This window comes from Cyprinodon tularosa, unplaced genomic scaffold (assembly GCF_016077235.1).
Source record: "Cyprinodon tularosa strain WSP-4 unplaced genomic scaffold, ASM1607723v1 ctg62, whole genome shotgun sequence".
Taxonomy (NCBI): domain Eukaryota; kingdom Metazoa; phylum Chordata; class Actinopteri; order Cyprinodontiformes; family Cyprinodontidae; genus Cyprinodon; species Cyprinodon tularosa.
Window position 1 is genome coordinate 793,451 of NW_024039363.1, and position 19,573 is coordinate 813,023.

The window sequence follows — 19,573 nt, forward strand, 5'->3', positions numbered from 1 at the left end:
CATTCCTTACCTATGCAGTCAAGGCGGTGGTTTGCACCACAGGGACTGGCTGCCTTCATTAGCACTAGTAAAATATTTAAATAGAATATCTATTTGATGTCTGATTTTCCTCTGGCAATTCAAGTGTGTTGGCCAGCCTCTTGCAACATGGATCTGGTCATTTAAGGACTGCAAAAAACACATAGGTTGGTAATGGTCAAATTTGAATTTGGCACTATAGTGGTGTAGGATGTAGAAGTTCATCCTGCAGATGAAGGTTTGCAGGTTTGAATCCCAACTCCATTTCACCTGCATTCCCTGCTGATGGGGGTCACGGGGCCTGATGGTACGGCAGCCTTGCTTCTTGCCCTGCGCCCCAGGGCAGCTATGACTATTAGTTACTATAGTTACTATTAGTGTGTAAATGGCTAAATGTAGTGTAAACCCCTCTGCAGCCTTGAAAAGGAATTATTTAAGTTATAGGTCAATATGGACAGTCTAGCCTTGACCAGGCGTCCCCACTCAGCTTATCTGTAGTCGCCCAACAACTGGATAGACCTGTAAAGCCATCAGATCCCCAGCTGTTTTCTTTTTTCATATCCCTTATAATGATTAAAACACACATTGAAGTACCAGCATTTTTATGTTTTGGGTGATTTACAAAAGGCTGAAGAGATAGGATATTCTTTGGGAAAATATATAAGCTTAGAGGCAATATTTAAAGATTACCGTCTGTTTAGAAAGTATTTGACAAGAAAAATTCCGGTTTATTGTCTTAAAGTTCAACTTTGAATTAACTATACTGAGGAAATGTTTACCATTATTGTCTGGATCCTGACTTTTGTTCTTGTTTCTTTACTCCTTGAGAAACTCCAGCAGCTGTACCATTTGGAGGCGTGTATTAAAGATGATCTAATTAATCATCTGCTAATATATACCCACCTTATATCCTGTTCTGAAGTCCTAAGTTTAATTTCAGGATTTTCAGAGTACCAAATAAACCACTTCAATAAGCCAAGCATTAACATTTCCATATTATCTGACTGAATTATATGTTTAACTTCAACCCAGTGGTTAAATCCAGCGGTGGATTCAATACATTAATCAGGCCGATTCTATGGGAGACGAGGGAGGAAAGACCACCCGGTAAGCTGCTGTGATGGCTGAGAGCAGAGCAAGCTCAAAAAGCACTGGATAAACCTCGATATCTCGATAAACCATGACTTTTTTACACAGCTGCATTCTTACCCACACACAGCTTTTGGGTCACAGGATGTGAATTATATACATTTTTTTATCACAATCAAGTCGACCCCCTCTCCACCCATTGACGAATGCATACACAGGACACATCCATTTTATACACTTATTTTGAGCCCGATAAATTTCTAAAAACTAAAATAAGTTGGTTTGAAAACAAAGTTGAAAGTAAAATGATGATAATTTAGAAAAAGATAAACAAATCCCCCTTTTCTCTCATAAGTAACATCAGACATGGCTCACAGAACAAGTGTAATACAATGGTCCCAACTTCATGGTAAGATGGGATTTAAAGGCCTTTAATGTGAGGAAAATGGTTTTATTTTGTTGCCTGTAATACTGCAGATATGATCAGTTCTACCAGATCTAATTTTTCAATTCAGAATCTATCATCTCATGCTAGGTTCCAATCTCCTGCTCCATCATATAAACACTCATGCATAACATGCTTACATTAAAATCTGAGGCAATGATTTGATGAGAGGCGAAGTTAGGTTCTGCTATGCTACACGATCTAGCTTTGTTCCCTGCCGAGCTTCCTTTCTGCTGCCCTCTCTGGTTTATGTAGTATTGACACCCCTCTAAATAACTGCACTGAGGAGAGGCTTTCTTCGGCCCACTCTTCCATAAAGCCCCGAGTGGTGGAGAACTTTAGTGATAGTTGACTTTGTGGAACTTCCTCCCATCTCCTTACTGCATCTCTGGAGCTCAGTCACAGTGATCTTTGGGTTCTTCTTTACCTCTCTCAGCAAGGCTCTTCTCCGTCGATTGCTCAGTCCGGCTGGACGGGCAGGTCTAGGAAGAGTTCTGGTCGTCCCAAACTTCTTCCGTTTAAGGATTATGGAGGCCACTGTGCTCTTAGGAACCTTGAGTGCTGCAGAAATTATTTTGTAACCTTGACCATAATTCTGTCTCTGAGCTCCTCGGGCTGCTCCTTCGACCTCATGACTCTCGTTTATTCTGACATGCACTGTGAGCAATAGGGCTGGGTATTTTGGCCAAAATCCTGAATCCATCCAATTCCGATTCATACAAATTAATCAATCGAAATTGATTAATTTCGATTTATTTTTACAGTAATGTAAGCGGTTTAACTGTTGTAAAATACTCATGTATTTTTTTTCTGACATATCAAACACAAAGTGCAAACTTGTAAATTAGACAGTCTAAAGCTGAGATGTAAACAAAACTGTCTCAAAAGTGCAACTTAGTGAAATGTGAATTAAAAGTGAAGCCTCATGCGAACAAGCAGACATGACATGATTTTTAAACCTGTGTGTGACGCTAAATTCAATGTGTGGGAAAAGCAGCCGACATGCATGAGCTGCATTATCTCCACTGCACAAACCATATCTGCAGCGTTTTCTGTAGCAACTACAGGGTGTTTGCTGGTCAGCCCCCATTTGTTTATGCCTTCCATCAACCTATTGGCTATATTTGCAGCTGCGTGGCTCGAAGTGTCATTGGGATAACCTTCTCAGTCAGATGTAGGGATGGGGATCGAAACCCGGTTCTATCAAGGACCCGGTTCCACTTTTTTCAAAACCCAAAAATCCACAACCTTTGGGCTTATCGATACCACTATCGAGTCTGGTCGTTTTTTTTTTTTTTTCTCCCGGAGGTCCTAATACATAACAGGGACACACAACATAATTGTGTGTCCCTCGAGTCGCGTCACAGCATTTAAATCTAATCAATCCAATCACTGCAGCATGTCCACCAATGTTTTGGAATTAAATTGTAAGCAAACAGATATTAAAAGTAAAACAAGTTAAGTCTGGCAGTTAACTTCGCTCGCGACTCGAGGATGAATGAACGGACGAAAAGGTCTAAAGTTTGGCTTCATTTTACCAAGCTCAAAGATAAAGAAGAAGCGAAATGCAACTTATGTTGCAAAATCATCTCTTGTAAAGGGGGGAACACAACCTCAATGGCCAAGCACATTAGTATTGTGCATCAAATAAAGGCCAAATGCAGTACCTTCGACTGTCTCCAGGTTGAAAAGACTCCTCTGCTCTCCTCCTGCTGCTGCTGCCACACCACAGTCGGGCCCGTCTTCATCATCCACTCAGAGTACCACTGGTGAGCGCGCACACAGACTTTGTAGCTTGTCCGGTCAGTTAAAAATAGTAATGGTGAAATCTGTGTTGTAATCGGTAGCATACAAGCTAGTTAGCTTGAAAAGTAAATAAAGTGTCAGACGTGCTGCGTGATGATGTGTTCAGATTGGCTCAGTAAAACGACAATTAGGTTATCATGATGCGTTCAAGTGTAACGTAAAGAAAAGGGAAATTGAGATTTTGGCGAGAAACACGAGTAATACAGTTGTATATTGCTCTAATTATTTTAGAATGTATAATTAAACTACTGATGCCAACATTTATAAAAAATTACATTTACTTTAAAATACAATTATTTATTTGCTAAATATTTTCCTAATCACTAAAAACATGATGAAAAGTGACAGTAGACAATACATTAACCAACAATTGTGAAAATTTATATATTTTTTTAAACCAAAAGAAGACATTTCTTCAAATAAATTTTTTTCCGCCTTCCTTTCTGTCTGTTAAAAACATATTGTCGCATCGTCTTTCCACCAAATAACAGAAAAGTATTGATAGTGGTATCGATAAAGACTCGGATCAATAAGGAGTATCGATAAAGGTATCGATATCAATAAATATTAACGATCCCCATCCCTAGTCAGATGTACATGATCAAGCTGTTTGAAGCCTTCATTTTCCACTAGAAAGTAGGGGCGTATATCTTTGCACACAAAAGTTAGAAATGGCCTCTATTATCTTAATTCCCTGTTGAGAATCTGCTGGTAATGCTATCCAGTCCCTCAATTTTTTTTGTTTAGCTCCGGAAGGTCTATTGTAGTGTTTCTACAATAACTGACCTCGGCTTGACAGATCTTGCAAACCACTTTTGTTTTATCCAGCACTTTATCTTTAGTTGTTTTAAATCCAAAAGGGTTCCACACATCAGACTTCAGTTTGGACGGCTTGCTGAGCTGTGTGTTACTTGTGTCGGCATTTGCCATGCCTGCTCATTTGAACTTGAACATCACGCACGTCACTTTTGAACTAATCGATCTCGTTCCCTACACATTGATTTAGCAAAAATTCAAAGGAATAAATCCAAAATCGATTTAATTGAATTTTTTACCCATCCCTAGTGAGTTGTAAGGTCTTATATAGGCAGGTGTGTGCCTTTCCCAATCAAGTCCTATCAGTTTAAATAAACACAGATGGACACCCATGAAGGGTGAACAAGAACAAGAACAATCTCAAGGAGAATCAGAAGAAATGGACAGCATGTGAGTTAGATATGAGTGTCACAGCAAAGGGTCTGATTACTTATTATCATTTGAGATTTTGGTTTTCCTTTTTTAATGAGTTTGCAAAAGATTCAACGTTTCTGTTTCTTCTGTCAAGATTGGTTGCTGAGTGTCATGAGAAATAAAATTAATTTTTTATTTTAGCAAATGGGAAAATGGGGTCTGAATTATTTCTTTACCCTCTGTAACTAAGCTAAAAGTTGTTGCTACCTTACCTGATCTGACATAGTTTTGGTTCTCTGATGTAGGATTTAGTCTAGAGGGGTGAATGTGGTCTTTTCTGTGACTCCATGACTTCTCAATCTCCTAAGTGGTCTGCTGTCAGGTTCTCAAACTTTAATTTTGAAGTGCTGCCAGTTGCTTCCACGGCTCTCATCCTAGAGGTTATAGGTCTAGTGTCCCTAGTGGCTACAGTTTGCCTAGTGATGCTTAAAGATTAGTCTCAGGTTTTTTTTCTCTCCTCTTTTTCAACCTTCAGAAGTCCTCTCCACCTCCAGCCATTTTTAACACCTACACATGATCTTACACATTGAACCTCTTTAGCCGTGGGTTTAGAGTTTAGCTTATGGAGCTTTATATTTTGTATCTTTTATAAAAGAGACTATTAAAAATATTCACACCCTTTGAATTTTTTTCCACATCCTGTCAGTCACCACTTATTTGATCAGGATTTTTATGTAACAAGCTAACAAAGACTACATTGTGATGCAGTTTTTTGCTGTTGTTGTTGTTTATACAATTTAAAATCTAAAGTAGTGTGATTGGTCATGTGCCTTCATCCCCCATGAGTCATCACTTATTCCAAACAACTTTTACAGAGCTCCTGTTCCCACTTCCTGAAATGATCATTTTCTTCTTTTCTTTCTGTTGTCACCTCTTCTTTAATTAAATGATGCCTGTTTGGCTCCACATTTCCATCTACCATGCACCTACCCTTTCCCGCTTAAGGAATGCATCCCCCACAGCATGATGCATTCACCACCATGTTTTCATGATGGGGATAATTTTTTAACCAATAAATTGTTTTTTGATTTCAGGCCCAAAGGTTCATCGTCTGTTTTATCAGAGCACAGCACTTATGAAACCACTTCCACATGTTTGCTGTATTCTTGGCATTTATGTTAAACTACAATAGAGACTTCTTACTGTATGGCTTTTTCTTGCAACTCCTACTGCCACACACTTTCCTTTCTCAGTTTCCATTAAACCATCGGAGGTTTCATCCCAAACCTGATTTTAAGTATATTTTCTTTATCAATAAAACTGGGTTTTTTTTTGTTTTTTTGTTAAACCAAGCCTTCAGAAAGTGCTACTAATAAGAATAAGATTAAACACAGAGTAATCCTGTTAGCAGTCCAGTTAGCAGTTCATTGCACTTGATTTTATTTTGGATTGTTGTTATAACCCACTTTTTTCCTTAGGATTTTATCTCTTAAAGGGATATTTTTTAACAATTTCTGTTTGACTGCCTGAATTCAATGACTGCATTTACAACCTGTGTTATTTGTGTATTGTTCCACTAATAATCAGATACATTTTTAATAAAAATGCGTTTCCCCGTCTTGGTAGTGGTGAAGATAATTTTTAGACACTAAACCAAACGGAAAGTTTTGCGCTATTGCAGCACAATACATTACCATGCATATGATGGTTTCACCATCCCCAAGAAAGTAAACCTTAAAGACAATGGAACCTGAGACATTAAAAAAAAGGATAAACATCAGACAAGCCTTCTCTAGGTGGAAAGAGCTAACACAGGAGAAAGATTTTAAATGAGAAATGGAAATTGCCACGTTTCTCCTAGTAAGTGAACTCTACTGCCTAAATTAGCCTAAAGCTAACTTTTTCGACAGTGTTGCTGGTCACTATAGAAATGATAAAAGTAGATCCTGCAAACATATACCAATCTTGTTGGTACAGAACTGTATGTTTGCAATGGTTTAGTAGCTTTCAAAGCCATGGTAGATCTAATTAAATCCCAGCTTGTAGAGATTTCACTTCCTTTTCAGATGTCATAGTTACATCTACGCTGCTGAGGCTGTTTGACACATGGCAGCTACCATTGCCGTAATATGTGTTTGAGGCACAACGTGCTAGACAATAGTAATTCTTACACAATATTCATTTCAAACATGAAAACAATCATTCTCTTTTTGTTTGAAAAAATATGCACTACTTTGTGCCAAAGACCAATTAAAGGACTCAACTCTGTGGTTATTATAAGACAAATTCTGAAACGGAACCAAATGTGTGGATACTTCAACCAGCTGCTATCTTCAGGACTGAATCCTATGTCAATTTTTTTCTTGCTTTATCTCTGTCTCATTTAGTCTGTCCACATTCGTAACTGAACCCACTTTGCAAAATCTCTCATAATCTTTGCTAGTCCAACAGGATGTTGACCTAAGGTGGTGCTGATCAGAACCTAATCCCGCCACAGGATCCACCAACGAGAGCGTTTTTCATTAGACACCATCCACATCAGCTGTACAGCATTAACTCCGGAATGCTCCGACCTCCAAAACACGGAGGCGCCATTTTGGCTCCATATGGCACACAGAATAAAAATCCTGAAAAGGGGTTTCACCTTTTTTTCCTTCTTTAGGTATGTGAAAGCTGCAGTGTTACTAGCAGTTCATCTCCCCCGCCATGCATCTTTTTGTGTATGCAGGGAAAACCAAGCCCCAGTTGTTAGGCCATCTGGAGAGAATTCAAAGCAGTGCAGTGTTGAACTCTTCCTGATAACGCTACCCACTGTGTGCAACTTTCACTTTTCGTACAAAAGATTAATGAGTTTTCTCTCCTTTTTTTGGCAGCAAAAGGAAGTTGCTTTTAAAAACAGCCTCAGCAAAGGTTGAGCATCAAAACTCCCCTTCCCTCCTTTTTTTTTTTTTTTTGTATTTTCTAATCTTTCTCCCGGTTTGGCATCAGATGAGGAAAGGAAAAGTTTTACTTTGTCATTGCACCCATGAGACTGAATTCAGTCAGCCTCAGATCCATATTGACTGGAATGCCCTGTTTGTAAGCTAAACATTTCTCCGTCTTTTGATGCCAACAGAAATGCTGTCCTATGCAGTCCACTTTGCTCTTGATAGTAGAAGCAGGGCTGTTTTTTTATTTTTTTTTCGCTCAACACATCTTCCAGATTTTGATGGAAAAAAGGGTGGAAGAAATCCATTAAATCCATGAAAGGATTCTCATCAAAAACGCAAGTTTAAGGGATCGGCAGAGGAGAGAAAAGAGATTGCTGGATGTTGTGGTGGATGTTATTGGGAGTATGCTGTCAAAGCTTTTGCAATGAAATAATGAGAAACAGAAGAATCAGAGGAAATAAGACCAGACTGTGAGATAGTCCCTCACATTTGATCTGCTCCAGAAACAAAGCAGGGAGAGAAAACTGATGGAGGCAGGCTGAGGGAAAGTTGTGACGCTATTGAAGTTTTATCTGTGGCTTTTTGTGTGTGAGTGTGTGTGCAGCTATGTTCTGGGGTGAGAATGAGTACACATAACCTCAGACCTCTTAATCACCCATGCTGCAATGAGGGGGACTGTGAGACAGCCTCTGTGCCTGATAAAACACCTCATCTCCAGGCTACAGTGAGCAGGAATCCTACCTCTCACCCACACCGCCTCCTTATCTAACTTTCTTTCTCTGCACACTTCCAACCTTCATCTTTATGTTTCCCTCTATATCCTCACCTCTCTCTTATGGTGTTATGGCAAAGCTCAGAACATCAGGTGTCTGTAAGAAGCTAAGTCTTGACCAGGAATCTGAGCTTCCCGGTTTGGAAACACTTCCTATCCTGTATAAATGTATGAATTCACATTGCATTCTTTTTCAAGTGTATGAAAGAGAGTTGATGATTGCAGTGTCTAACAGGGCTCAAATTCTTGTTTGGGGAGTTCAACTTCTTTATGCAATACAACAGTACAATTGGTATCAGAAGTAGAGAACTGAGCTAATGTGAGACAAAAGATCAAGGGGCTTCAGGTCTGAGGAAATGAATAACGTCTGGAACCTTGTATTCATATTAGCTCAAGCCTGGAGAGGAGGGCTCTTTGAACTGCCAGAGAAGATTAGATCCTAAAAAAGAAATCTACAGTTGTTTGTGTACGACTCTGTGTGTGCTTGTCAATACATGCCTTCGTACTTGGGCGTATTAGTGGAATGCATTTGTTGCAGTTATACTACAATTACCTAAAAAGAACTTCAATGTAAATGATGTTGACTCGTGGATGTATATGTCATCTTTTAAGCAAATCTTCTCTTCCTTTTCACAGCTTATTTGGCCAGTTCCAGGTATCCTGGGTATGAACCCTAAATGTTTAAAAGCTTTTAGTAAAACATTACGGTTTCACATTAATCTAAGATTTTTGTTTACATATCAGAGGGTCCAATGAATTTTATTTAAAACAGAGAAGTAACTATTCTTACTGTCTCTGAAGTGCATAGGGCCAGATCTTCAAAACAATTGGATGTATTAAAACAGGCAAACTTGTTAGCAGGCACAATGCTGATCTACAAAGCAGGTGCAAACTGAGATGTGTTCGTGAAACAACTGGAACAACAGACACAAACTGTTTTTCATTTAGCAGCTCCTTAAGTGAAAGACTTTTACACCATTCGTAAAAAGGAGCGCTATCCCAGGTCATTCATCCCTGCTGCAACAATACTCTACGATGCGACACTACAACGGAAATAACTTGAGCAATGTATAATTTGCAATTACTATTTGATGCCCTGTGCAATAATCTGTATCTCTATATTTGAGACCCAGTGCAATTACTATATATATAAATATAAATATCCATCCATATTAATACCCATGTAAACACCCTGTGCAATAACCCTGTATAAGAATGCTACTGAAACAAAAAGAGAAACTTTCATATGTGGACGCACTATATACTGTATATATCCCATGCACCTTTTCTTCGTCTGTCACCTTCTTGTTCTCCTTTGACTATTTGAGCTGATGTAACAAGTACGTTTCTCCACTCTGAGTTCAATAAAGTCAATAAATTAATCAATCAATCAGATATGAGAGTAGCTACCTCTCTGTTGGGTTACTGAGAAGGGGTGGCGGGGTCAGGTTTGAAGTTTTGTGATGTGTGTGTGATATATATATATATATCTATTAGGGATGGGACGATTTATGAAAACCGTCCGAACCGTTTGGTTCGACTGTCACGGTTCGATTCGCGTGTGTTTTGTTCGGTTCATGCATTGCTCCTTTTCTCATAGGCGAAGCGTTTACACTCCAGAGCAGAAGGTGGCGGTACTGCGACCAAAGCCAACCACCAGTAGTAAACAAGAAGAAGAAGCGAAGCAGCTTAGCCGGGTGTAGCAGGGGAAAAAATCAGTTGTTGTGGAGAATTGTGTCGGAATGGCGAGTGGGAAAGAACTGGAGTTGGAAGACGCGCCAGCAGCACTTTATAGGTCTGCTGTATGGGACCGCTTTGCATTTAGTGACCTACGATGACGGCAGAAAGAAAGTTGTGGATAAAAGTGCAACACGTTTTGTTTATGCTAACAGCAACATGTCATGCTAACTCTGAAATCACTCATACTCCGTCAGCAACCCCCGCTACGCTCCAGACCGGCTGTTCAAAGCAAAGCCTACAGCCCCCACTCTGGCTCCCGTCCGCTCCCCTCTGAGTCCCTTGGAGATGGTAGAGGGCATGCGCGAGATGATTAAATTCAAAGCAGCAAAACGTACGGAAATGATCCAGGGTTTCCGTGGATCATTTAAAATAATTACAATCCATTATTTTTGGGGGGATTTTTTCATTAATTTCATAAATTTTTATGGGATTTCGGTGTAACAATCAACATATACCGAATCGAACCGAACCGAAAACCGTGACCATGAAACCGTGAATCGAACCGCACCGTGGATTTTGTTAACTAATTTAAATGCAACTTTTGATGTTTTCACCTTTTTTGTTTTTATATTACATTTGTGGCATTTTGCGTTACTTATTTCACTTCCACATTAAATAATATTTATTATTATAATTATCCTTTTAATAATAATTATTAGAGATGCACATGATTTTTGGCTGATATCTGAAATGCCTATATTAAAACGCTCAACTGGTATAACTCATTCCAATACTTGATAAAATGGGTCACCAAAGCCATTTTACCTGCTGCCACTGCAGGCACCATCCTCACTGGTTTGTCCTAAAACAGCACCTTTTATATCGGTGAGTTATATCGATGAAGTGGGCGATGCACAGTATTCATTTTTAAAGACGATTTTGGCTGATTCCAATAGCATGATGATAGTATCATGCATCGCTAGTAATCACTATTACCTCCAACTCCATGGAAGAACTTCTTTCTTTTAAGACCCCTTCCAATCTACCAGTAACACATGCAGTTTGCTTATTGAAATTAGGGGGACTGTTTGCAGATTTACCCATTTTGGATGCAGACTTTGGAAATCAACCACAATCCATTTATTAACCCTGCAATTCTTCTTTTTTTCCCATAAAATTTATCAGTCCTGATTTAGATATTTGGCCAGTAGACTTTATTACTGTAGAATGAACTTGCTGAATCTAGTTGGCCTGGACAGCCATACTAATATGACTTATACACGCTATATTAGTCTGGTAAAGAGCAGGTACAGCGGGACTAACATCATCTTAGAGCCAATCTGTTACTCTAAGCAACATGCTCTGTTTTTGTAATTCTGTGGTTCATGAAACATTTTAAGACATAAAAAACTCTCCAGTGAACAATTTCTGCAGGTTTTGATTAGAGACTGAGGATATAAGGGGTTATTTGTTATGTGTTATGCTCTTTACTTTCATTACAAGATTGCTCTGTTCAGGGTTTCTGCGGGTCATTAAAAATCATTAAACGTCATGAAAATATTTTTTTAATTAAGGCCTAATTGGCATTAAAATTCATTAAATTTGATTATTGTGGCATTTAAAATGCTTTATTTAAAAAAATAAGTAAATAAATAAAAACAATTTCGTCAGATATATTATATCATGATATATTTGTGCGGAACTGTTTCCGGTTGATCGTAAAGCTGTATGTTCGGAAAAGAAGCTCAAGGCAGAGAAAAAGCTAGAGAATGGGAAAATTCTCATTTAAACAAAAGTGGCTCGAAAACGAGGAATTTGGGACATGGCTGCAGCCTGTCGACAGAAAAGATGATGAAGGATTTTGCCGTGTATATATGGTCATGGGTACTTGTTGATGGCATTAAAATAATTTCTGAGAGCATTAAATAAGAGCTACTCATTCCTGTAAAAACCCTGCCTGTTAGTCACCAGCCTGTTGTTATGCTAGCAGAAAAATGCTGCTGCATTATGGGTAATGCTGGTGCTGATAATTATGCATCATAATAACTGGGGCCTCCTACGCTGTGATTGATCCGGCGAGATCTGTCCGGAGTAAACGGGGCTTTATCAGACTGAATATTCAGTTCGGTTGGCCAGGGTAGTTATTTTAGAGCAGTTAATTCTTGGTTTTGTCATTCTGCGTTTTAGATTCTAGCGGTCAGACTGCAGACTGCAGCAACATGAACATCTCCCCCCCAACAGTACGGCGAGCGTTACAGGACAAAATGTCTTCCACGACGTCCGCATCACCTACCTTCTCAAGTGATGAGGTTTGTTTACATAGATAATTTTACAGATAGTATTTCATTAGTCTGTGTAGGGTATAGATTTCATGTAGACTTAAGATAATAAATATACCCGTTATTTTTTCTACGTCGTTGTGACGTTTTGGCGATCTCGCAATCGCTACTTTGTTGGCTCTGCGCTGCCGTAGCGCAAAGATGTCTGCCTCCATGGCTGCGAGACCCGCTCCTATGTAATTATAAATAACAAATTCTAAGGCAACGCAAATATTAAGGTTAAGAGGCTGAGCTTGTAGATGATAATAAATAACATAGTTATGTATAATATATTACATTTCTGACTGTATATCCCTGTAATTATTACACACTGTAGCTTTAACTAAATGAGCTTCGCTGGTTATTTTGTAAAGGTATCTGCTCAGGTAGAGCCTGCAGTCAACAGATAAACTAATATATCAGCAATACTTTTAAAACAATATATCCAGCTTATAACCAGCAGCCTGGCATTGTGCAGCAATAACGTTCCTTATGCTCCAAATGGCTGGATTAATCTCAGGTCTTATTTGCTTTAAATCCTGCATCTTATCAAAGAACTTTACAAGATGACCTCTTGAAAAAGGTGCAGTTTTGAATCCATGCTTTTATAAAGTCATGATATACTCTGACCTCTATTGTCTGTGTTTACCAGGCTCCATTTAGCTAGACTACAAGAGAGGTTTGGGACATGAAAATACTCATTATGGCATGGCATATACCAGTTTCCCCTAAATAAGAAAGGTTTAAAAGCTTCACCCTTGCAGTATGTCTGTTTACTCCCACACAAGTGATTAAGTCCTAAATGTGTAACCAAGGCTCTGAGCTCCAGGGCTTTTAAGAAGTTAGACACACTTTCTCCACCAAGAGTGTCTGACTTCGACCACCGAAATGAAATGTTCACACTTATTTATTTTTTTTATCCAACATGGTTTAATGTTTGATGAGTAACACTAATTAATTTCATATTGTTGTTGAGTTGTTTTAATGCTGTGTGTACAAAGGGTAGGTAAAAAAGAATTTGTGGATTTTTACAATACATAAACATGTTTCTATTTTGAGCTTGAAAAGCTAGATGAGAGGATTGCAGCAAACTCTTGGTTCATTTTCTGGATAGAGCTTTTAAAACATCCTGTGAGTTGTTTGCATCAGGAAAACTATTTGTTTATTACTCTTGTTTTTAGTGACCCCAGATTCTCGGCTTTCATGCAATTTTCCATGCGTGACTGCAGGATTCCCTGACACTTTAGCGAGGTTTGACAGATTATTTTTTAATGTGCTCTGAACATTTTGTATTGCTGTGTTTATTTGGAACTGCACACGTTTGATCAGACCACCCAAGGTAGTTTTATTGGTAGTTTTCAGATCAGAATGTGCAGCTCTGTTAAAAAGCCAAAACCTGTGACTTTGTCTTCTTAATTAGATAAATAATGGCCCTATTAATCAATCACTGCCTCTCTTCTCAAGATTTTCCCTTTTCACTGGGAATGTAGTGCTGCAGTCATTAGAAAACTTATCAACAAAAACGTAATGTAGCAGGACGTTGGCATCACTTTAAGTTGATTCTTGGTGGCTGAAGCATAGTTTAACAGCTTCTTCTAAAAGTACCAACTTTTATGTTACAGCTACAAACTTGACAAGATTGTTTTAAGCTAAATTAGTTTTTATTAGACTGCGCAAACTTAGGCTCCACCATGAAGTAGAAAGCAATAACAAAACTAAATGCAACCGAAAATAACCAATAATCATCATGGATGATGTGTGTGAGAATGTACTATTCTTATTATTTGTTTTGTATCAGTTATTGTTATTTATTTCTTATATTATGTGTAAATGGTGGTGACAGTGATTTTGTTTTTTTGTTTGTAAGCATATGCACTGATCGGTGGCACTTTTTTAAAGATTTCGTTGTTCTTGTGACAGTGACAATAAAGTTAAATTGAAAAACATACAGTTTTTACTTTTTTGTTCTGAGCCTCCAAGAGAAAACTTTATTGAACTACCTTTTGCTGTAATTAAGGTTTTGAAGTATTAAAATATCTAATTAGAATAATGGCTCTAGAAAATTTTCCTGGTTGCTGAGAAAGGATCCTGACATAGAAACCTCTAAGCTCTGTAGACCTCCATCTCTGGGCTTTCTTATAAAGTCTCTAAAACTGTGCCTACCTCATTTACAGTACCTGTCTTACCCTGTTTGTTGTCCCAAATGCTTCAATATCTTTGTTGTTACAAGTCAGGATTTAGAGGCTTAAACTAAAGTGATGTTTATGTCATTAACATCCAAATTAATCCATTCAGCTTTGATCCTGACCCCCCCTAAGAAGTTCACTCTTCAGCCTGAAGGTGGTGGTACGTGGTTGTTGTCATTGTTGTCGTCATTGGTAGGTCTGTGCTACAGCTGACTAAATTGTCTGGTCCGCTGCCATTTGGAGATGCACCAAATCATATTATTCAGTCGGTCATGGATTAGGGGAAGAGGAGAAAAAAACATTGGCTGGGGGATGATCAAAGAAGGCCCACATTCAGCTTACTCTGACAGACTTACAGCGAGACAATAAAACGGGTGGCAGAGTGAGGAATCTGATTTTAGGACCTAAACTTTACTCTGTTTGTTAAAGGGCATCTATTTTTTTTATTTTTTTTTTTAGATCTGTTTGCCTGAATGTATGATCTGTGAGTATTTTCACAAGTACGCATGCTCAGACCTATGTGAGCCTGTTTGTCTGTTTTGTACACCAATTGGGCCCAACGGCAGAGCAAAAGAGAGGGAGGAGAGTGTGAGTCAGCCTGCAGATGAAAGAGTCAAAGTAAAGACTCTGCCGTCCCCCTAAAAAAAAAATAGAAAACTACAGCCCCCTTGCTCACTTTTTGAAGTCATCCAAGAGGAGGGAGGGAAGCGACACACTTTCCCAATCGCATTAGGACATGGCGTCAGGCTTGTTGCATGCTACAGATTACACTTTGGTTTGAAGTGGAGTTTTAAGTGGGACATGCTGGGTGAGTTCAAAATTCCTCTCAAATCCAGCCTGCATCTCAACATCAGTACTGTTACCAATCAAAGCAGGCATAGGGATATGAAGTGGTAAAAATCAAGGTCAACCTGCACTGAAAACCAGATACCCAGAATGCCATCATGGTCTACTCAGCGTTCATTGGCTGTTTGAATCAAAATGCTGGAGCAGAAACCATGACTACAACATATTCCTAAATGTCAGACCACCTGCTTGAGTTACAGTTTCAAATTCAGCAGAGTTTAAAGCCTCTAGCTGAATTTCATGACCTTATGATGTGGGTCAGATTTCATGTCCTTTCACACTGATGGGAATGAGTATAATTGGTTTTTGTGAAATCAAGAAGCAGCTGTGTATGATCACTGAGCATTTGATGTATGTTTATCCGCATACGCCCGCATTATTTCTGTACTCTGCGCGACGAAGACTGACACTGAGCAGCGTGCATGAAGCAAATCACTACTGACAGGCATTGATGGCAAACTGTGAAATGCAAAATAAAGCCTCTTGTCATTACAGCACCAACTCCCCTCTCTTGCACTGACTCTCAAAGATGTGCGGGGAAAGACTAGGATGATTGCAGACAAACGAGCAAATAACATCTCCCAGCTCTCCCTCGCAAGCAGATTGAACTCAAATCATTACGAGAGACATGTGCGACAAACAGAGTCATTCTCAGTGCTTCCAAACACAGCTGCCATTGGAGAGGCTTGATGGAAGACAAAAAAGTGATCTTTTTAAATCTGTATTTTTTGTTGTTTTTTGGTGTTTTCCACAGAAAACCACCATAAATTACATCCCTAGTGTGTAATATACAGCTTTTTGTAAACAGGGGAAACAACAGATTATAGAGAAACATTTAACCCTAGCCTTTTCGACTTTATGGTAAAGCCTCCCATCAAGCAGAGTTGGTGAATAAAGCTGAATACAACCTGAGGATACTTGGGAGGAAAAACTCGAGCTATCAAGACATTTTTGAGGCAAAAAGTTAGTGAGGAGATTGTGTGAAAAACTGCAAACATTTTTCATCATAGGCTTTCAGTTATTACAACCATCTCTAGATAGTGTTTTTTGTGCAGTGAAACAACAAAAGTACAGGTGTGAGTACAACACCATTATTAATATGACAAGGTTTTTAAAGCCAGAATGGATTTTGATTAGTTATTGTGAAATAACTGTCACTGTCATATTAAAATCTGCTGATCTGTAACTGTAATGAACACCTGTAATATTTTGTATATTGTATTCTTTTTAAGGAAGCATATTATCTTTAACAAGGCAAAGCTTGATGTATTGGTTGCGATAACAACTTGTCAGTGAGTAACAGTGAACCTGGTTTGCTTGTTCACTACTCCAGAATGCTGTGTACTGTAGCTTCACATCGGTTAATGTGCAGAGGAGGAGCTCTGCTAAAAGTGTCAGTCTCTCAGTACAAAAGGTTGAACACATGTTCCTCTCTGGGTTAATGATTTTGTTTAAATACCGGTAGTATACTTTGCCATGTTTCATTTTAATTCAGTTTATTTATAACAGACGTCGTCTAAAGGCAGATCATACAGTCAAATTTATTCAAAGTTTTCTGTCTAAGGAAATCCAGTTGATTACATTGACTCAAAGACAATACTTCACACCTAGCATGGTTGTAGTGACAGTGGAGGGGAAAAACTCCCTTTTAACAGGAAGAAGCCTCCATTAGAACCAGGCTCAGTGTGAGCGGCCATCTGCTGAGGTCAACTGGGGTTCAAGGAGACAGAAGCAGAGATACAAAAAGCAACTGTAAAGTGCGGACCCGTCCAGGAAAAACACAGCCAGGCAGACGATCCCTGAGCCAGGTCCCATGTCAGAGGATGAAACAGAGGGCGTACATTTAGTCAAAGTCAGAGAAACAGGACTACACTGAAAAACAGTGGGTACTTTTTTATTTTTTTAAATGTATTTTACAGCATAATTTGTTCTCTTTTTGCATCTCACCATGATACCCATCAAACATATATCAATACATTGCTTTTTTTAAATGAAAATCAAACTACAAGTTCAGGAAGATTTTTTTTCTCTAAATTGAGTTATTTCTGCTGCAACATAAGGTAACTTCCATTAAACTTTTGTATAGTTACAGAGGATTACCATAAAAATATAAAATTAAATAAATAGATATTATTTTCTTTATTTGTAAATGCCTCTCTTAGCTGACTCATGCAGCTTATGTCTGGCTTCTACTATCTTAGGATTTTTTACAGACTAATTTGTTGGTCTGCCAGGCTAATGCTATCATTTTTACTGTTTGTTTTGATATGACAAACATCTTTTGATGTGGCCGCCATAGATTGTCCTCTGTTTTTTTAACTTAACCCTTGGCTTTAAATGTCATTCAAATTTTCAACTACTACTTCTGCACTGTAGGGAGATCAGTTCAGGGATATACAGTATAGTATCTCTCAGAGCAGATGACATGACAGTTTTGTTACCTGGGCATGTAACAAGTGTATTTAGGTTACATCACATACATTTTGTGTGTCGTTTTTTAGAGTTTATCCTTCAGAAAAAGTAGAAATAAATCTACTAGATTTTTTTTTCAAAGCTCTATGAAAAGAGATCGGTTTATTTTCGCTCCCACAAACTCCAGAAGTTAACATGTGTTGGCACACGGCTCTACAGAGAAATTCTTACCTGCCTGTAGCAGCAATTCAATAAAGCGTTCCTGGAATGCACACCTTGAGTGGACCTTTTCTAAACGGCTGTGGATCAAACTCAGACCCTCTGTTTGTCCATTAGGTGTTTGAGCAACTGTGACTTAAGACTTAAGTCTTTGCATGTTGGAGAAAGTTGTCCCTCTGCCACTCCTGTCAGTCTTTGTGTAGCGCGTCCTTTTGTCTGTCTGTGTATGTGTGCGTTTGGCCTGACTCCCACTGCAGATTATTAATTAAGTTCTCATAAGTGGTGCATGCCTTGCCTTCAGATCTACTTCCACTCTCTTTAACGCACACACACACATCCACAAGGTATCTGTACACACACATACTTCAAAGCAGCTGCACTCCACACCGCCAGGATTAAGAGGCGATTGAAGAGCCTGATACAGCCTCAAAGTGCCTTCAGCACAAAAATGCCTTTGGCAGGGCACAGGTAGTCTCTTTGAAAATTCTTCCAGACTCACACACATATGGCTGGGCTTTTAATTTAGCTCTGTTTTTCACAGTCCAGCGGGGCCATTTTTTTTGTTGTTGTTCTCTTCACATGTTCCATCCACATCTCGGTCTACTCCCAGCCATTTCTTAATGTGTATTTAGATGCTTGGTTTCTATAATGCTTGATGTTGCACAGTGCTGTCTGCCGCCTTCCCTTGGGTGACTGTAAGTAAAGGGAATAGGCTAGTAGCTGCCTCTTTATGTTTTTATGAAACATCTGAGCCCGTTTGCTTGTCAGTATGGCAGTGTGTCTCTGTGAATGTGTTTAGATGTGAGGCCAAGTCATTTACAGTACAGCAAGCGCCTCATTAATTCACAACCAATTGAAATGAAGTATATTTTTTTGCTGCTCAGCCGCATTTATGTCTTATCTTTTTGCTTTCATTTAGACTGCAAAACTAGTGCCTCTGAAAGAAACGGTTAAGAAATCTCACCTCCTGCCAAATTTGTCTTATAAACTGACAACCAGAGTTTTATTCAGCAAAGCTGCAGCGCTGCCACAGTCAAAAGGAGCAAACAAATACATCAAATGTAAAGAATAAGAGCCCTATTTGAAACCTCCCCTCTCCCACATACACATTTCTTTTTCTGCTTTTTTTTTTTTTTTTTTTCCTCCACCCTTCTTTGTCCTCCCGGCTCTCATCAGGTGCAGCAGGGCCCCTAGGGACAAGCGGGGCCGCCACTCAAAGAATCCTGGCACAGGAAGACAGGTCTGTGTCCTTGGTGACGGCTCTTTGTAGCCATGGTGACAGGTGTGTCCGTTCAGAGCGGACGTCGGTGTTTGTCAGGAAGTGTTTGGATTGGGGGCAGAGGCTGAATGCAGCTTAGGTGTTGATGGCTGTAAGGGGTGTGTTCAATGGAGCAGTGTTTGCTCCAGAGTTATCTGTCTGTTAGGACTTCAGTGTTATGACCATGAAGTGTCCTGGTGTAATTATTCTGTTTCTACCAAAAGAAGCCATAGATTACTACTGATTTAAAGAAATTAAAAAATATATTTTCAAATGGTTCATCTTATATTTGAGAGCGACAAGCCGTAAAAATGTAAACATGTTTGGCAGAAAAATTTAAAATAAATCTTTGTATCATTAATTACAGATCATGTCGTGAATTTCAACACAAAATCTCCTTGAATTAAACTGTTTCCTGATCAAA

The 19,573-nt window shown here is 38.9% G+C and overlaps 1 protein-coding gene across 2 annotated transcripts in view; it reads left to right on the forward strand.

The window, feature by feature from the left end:
• The window catches only part of cep112 (centrosomal protein 112), a 182,547-nt gene that overhangs the window by 93,156 nt on the left and 69,818 nt on the right, over window positions 1-19,573 (forward strand). The gene's annotated exons all lie outside the window — the stretch shown is intronic.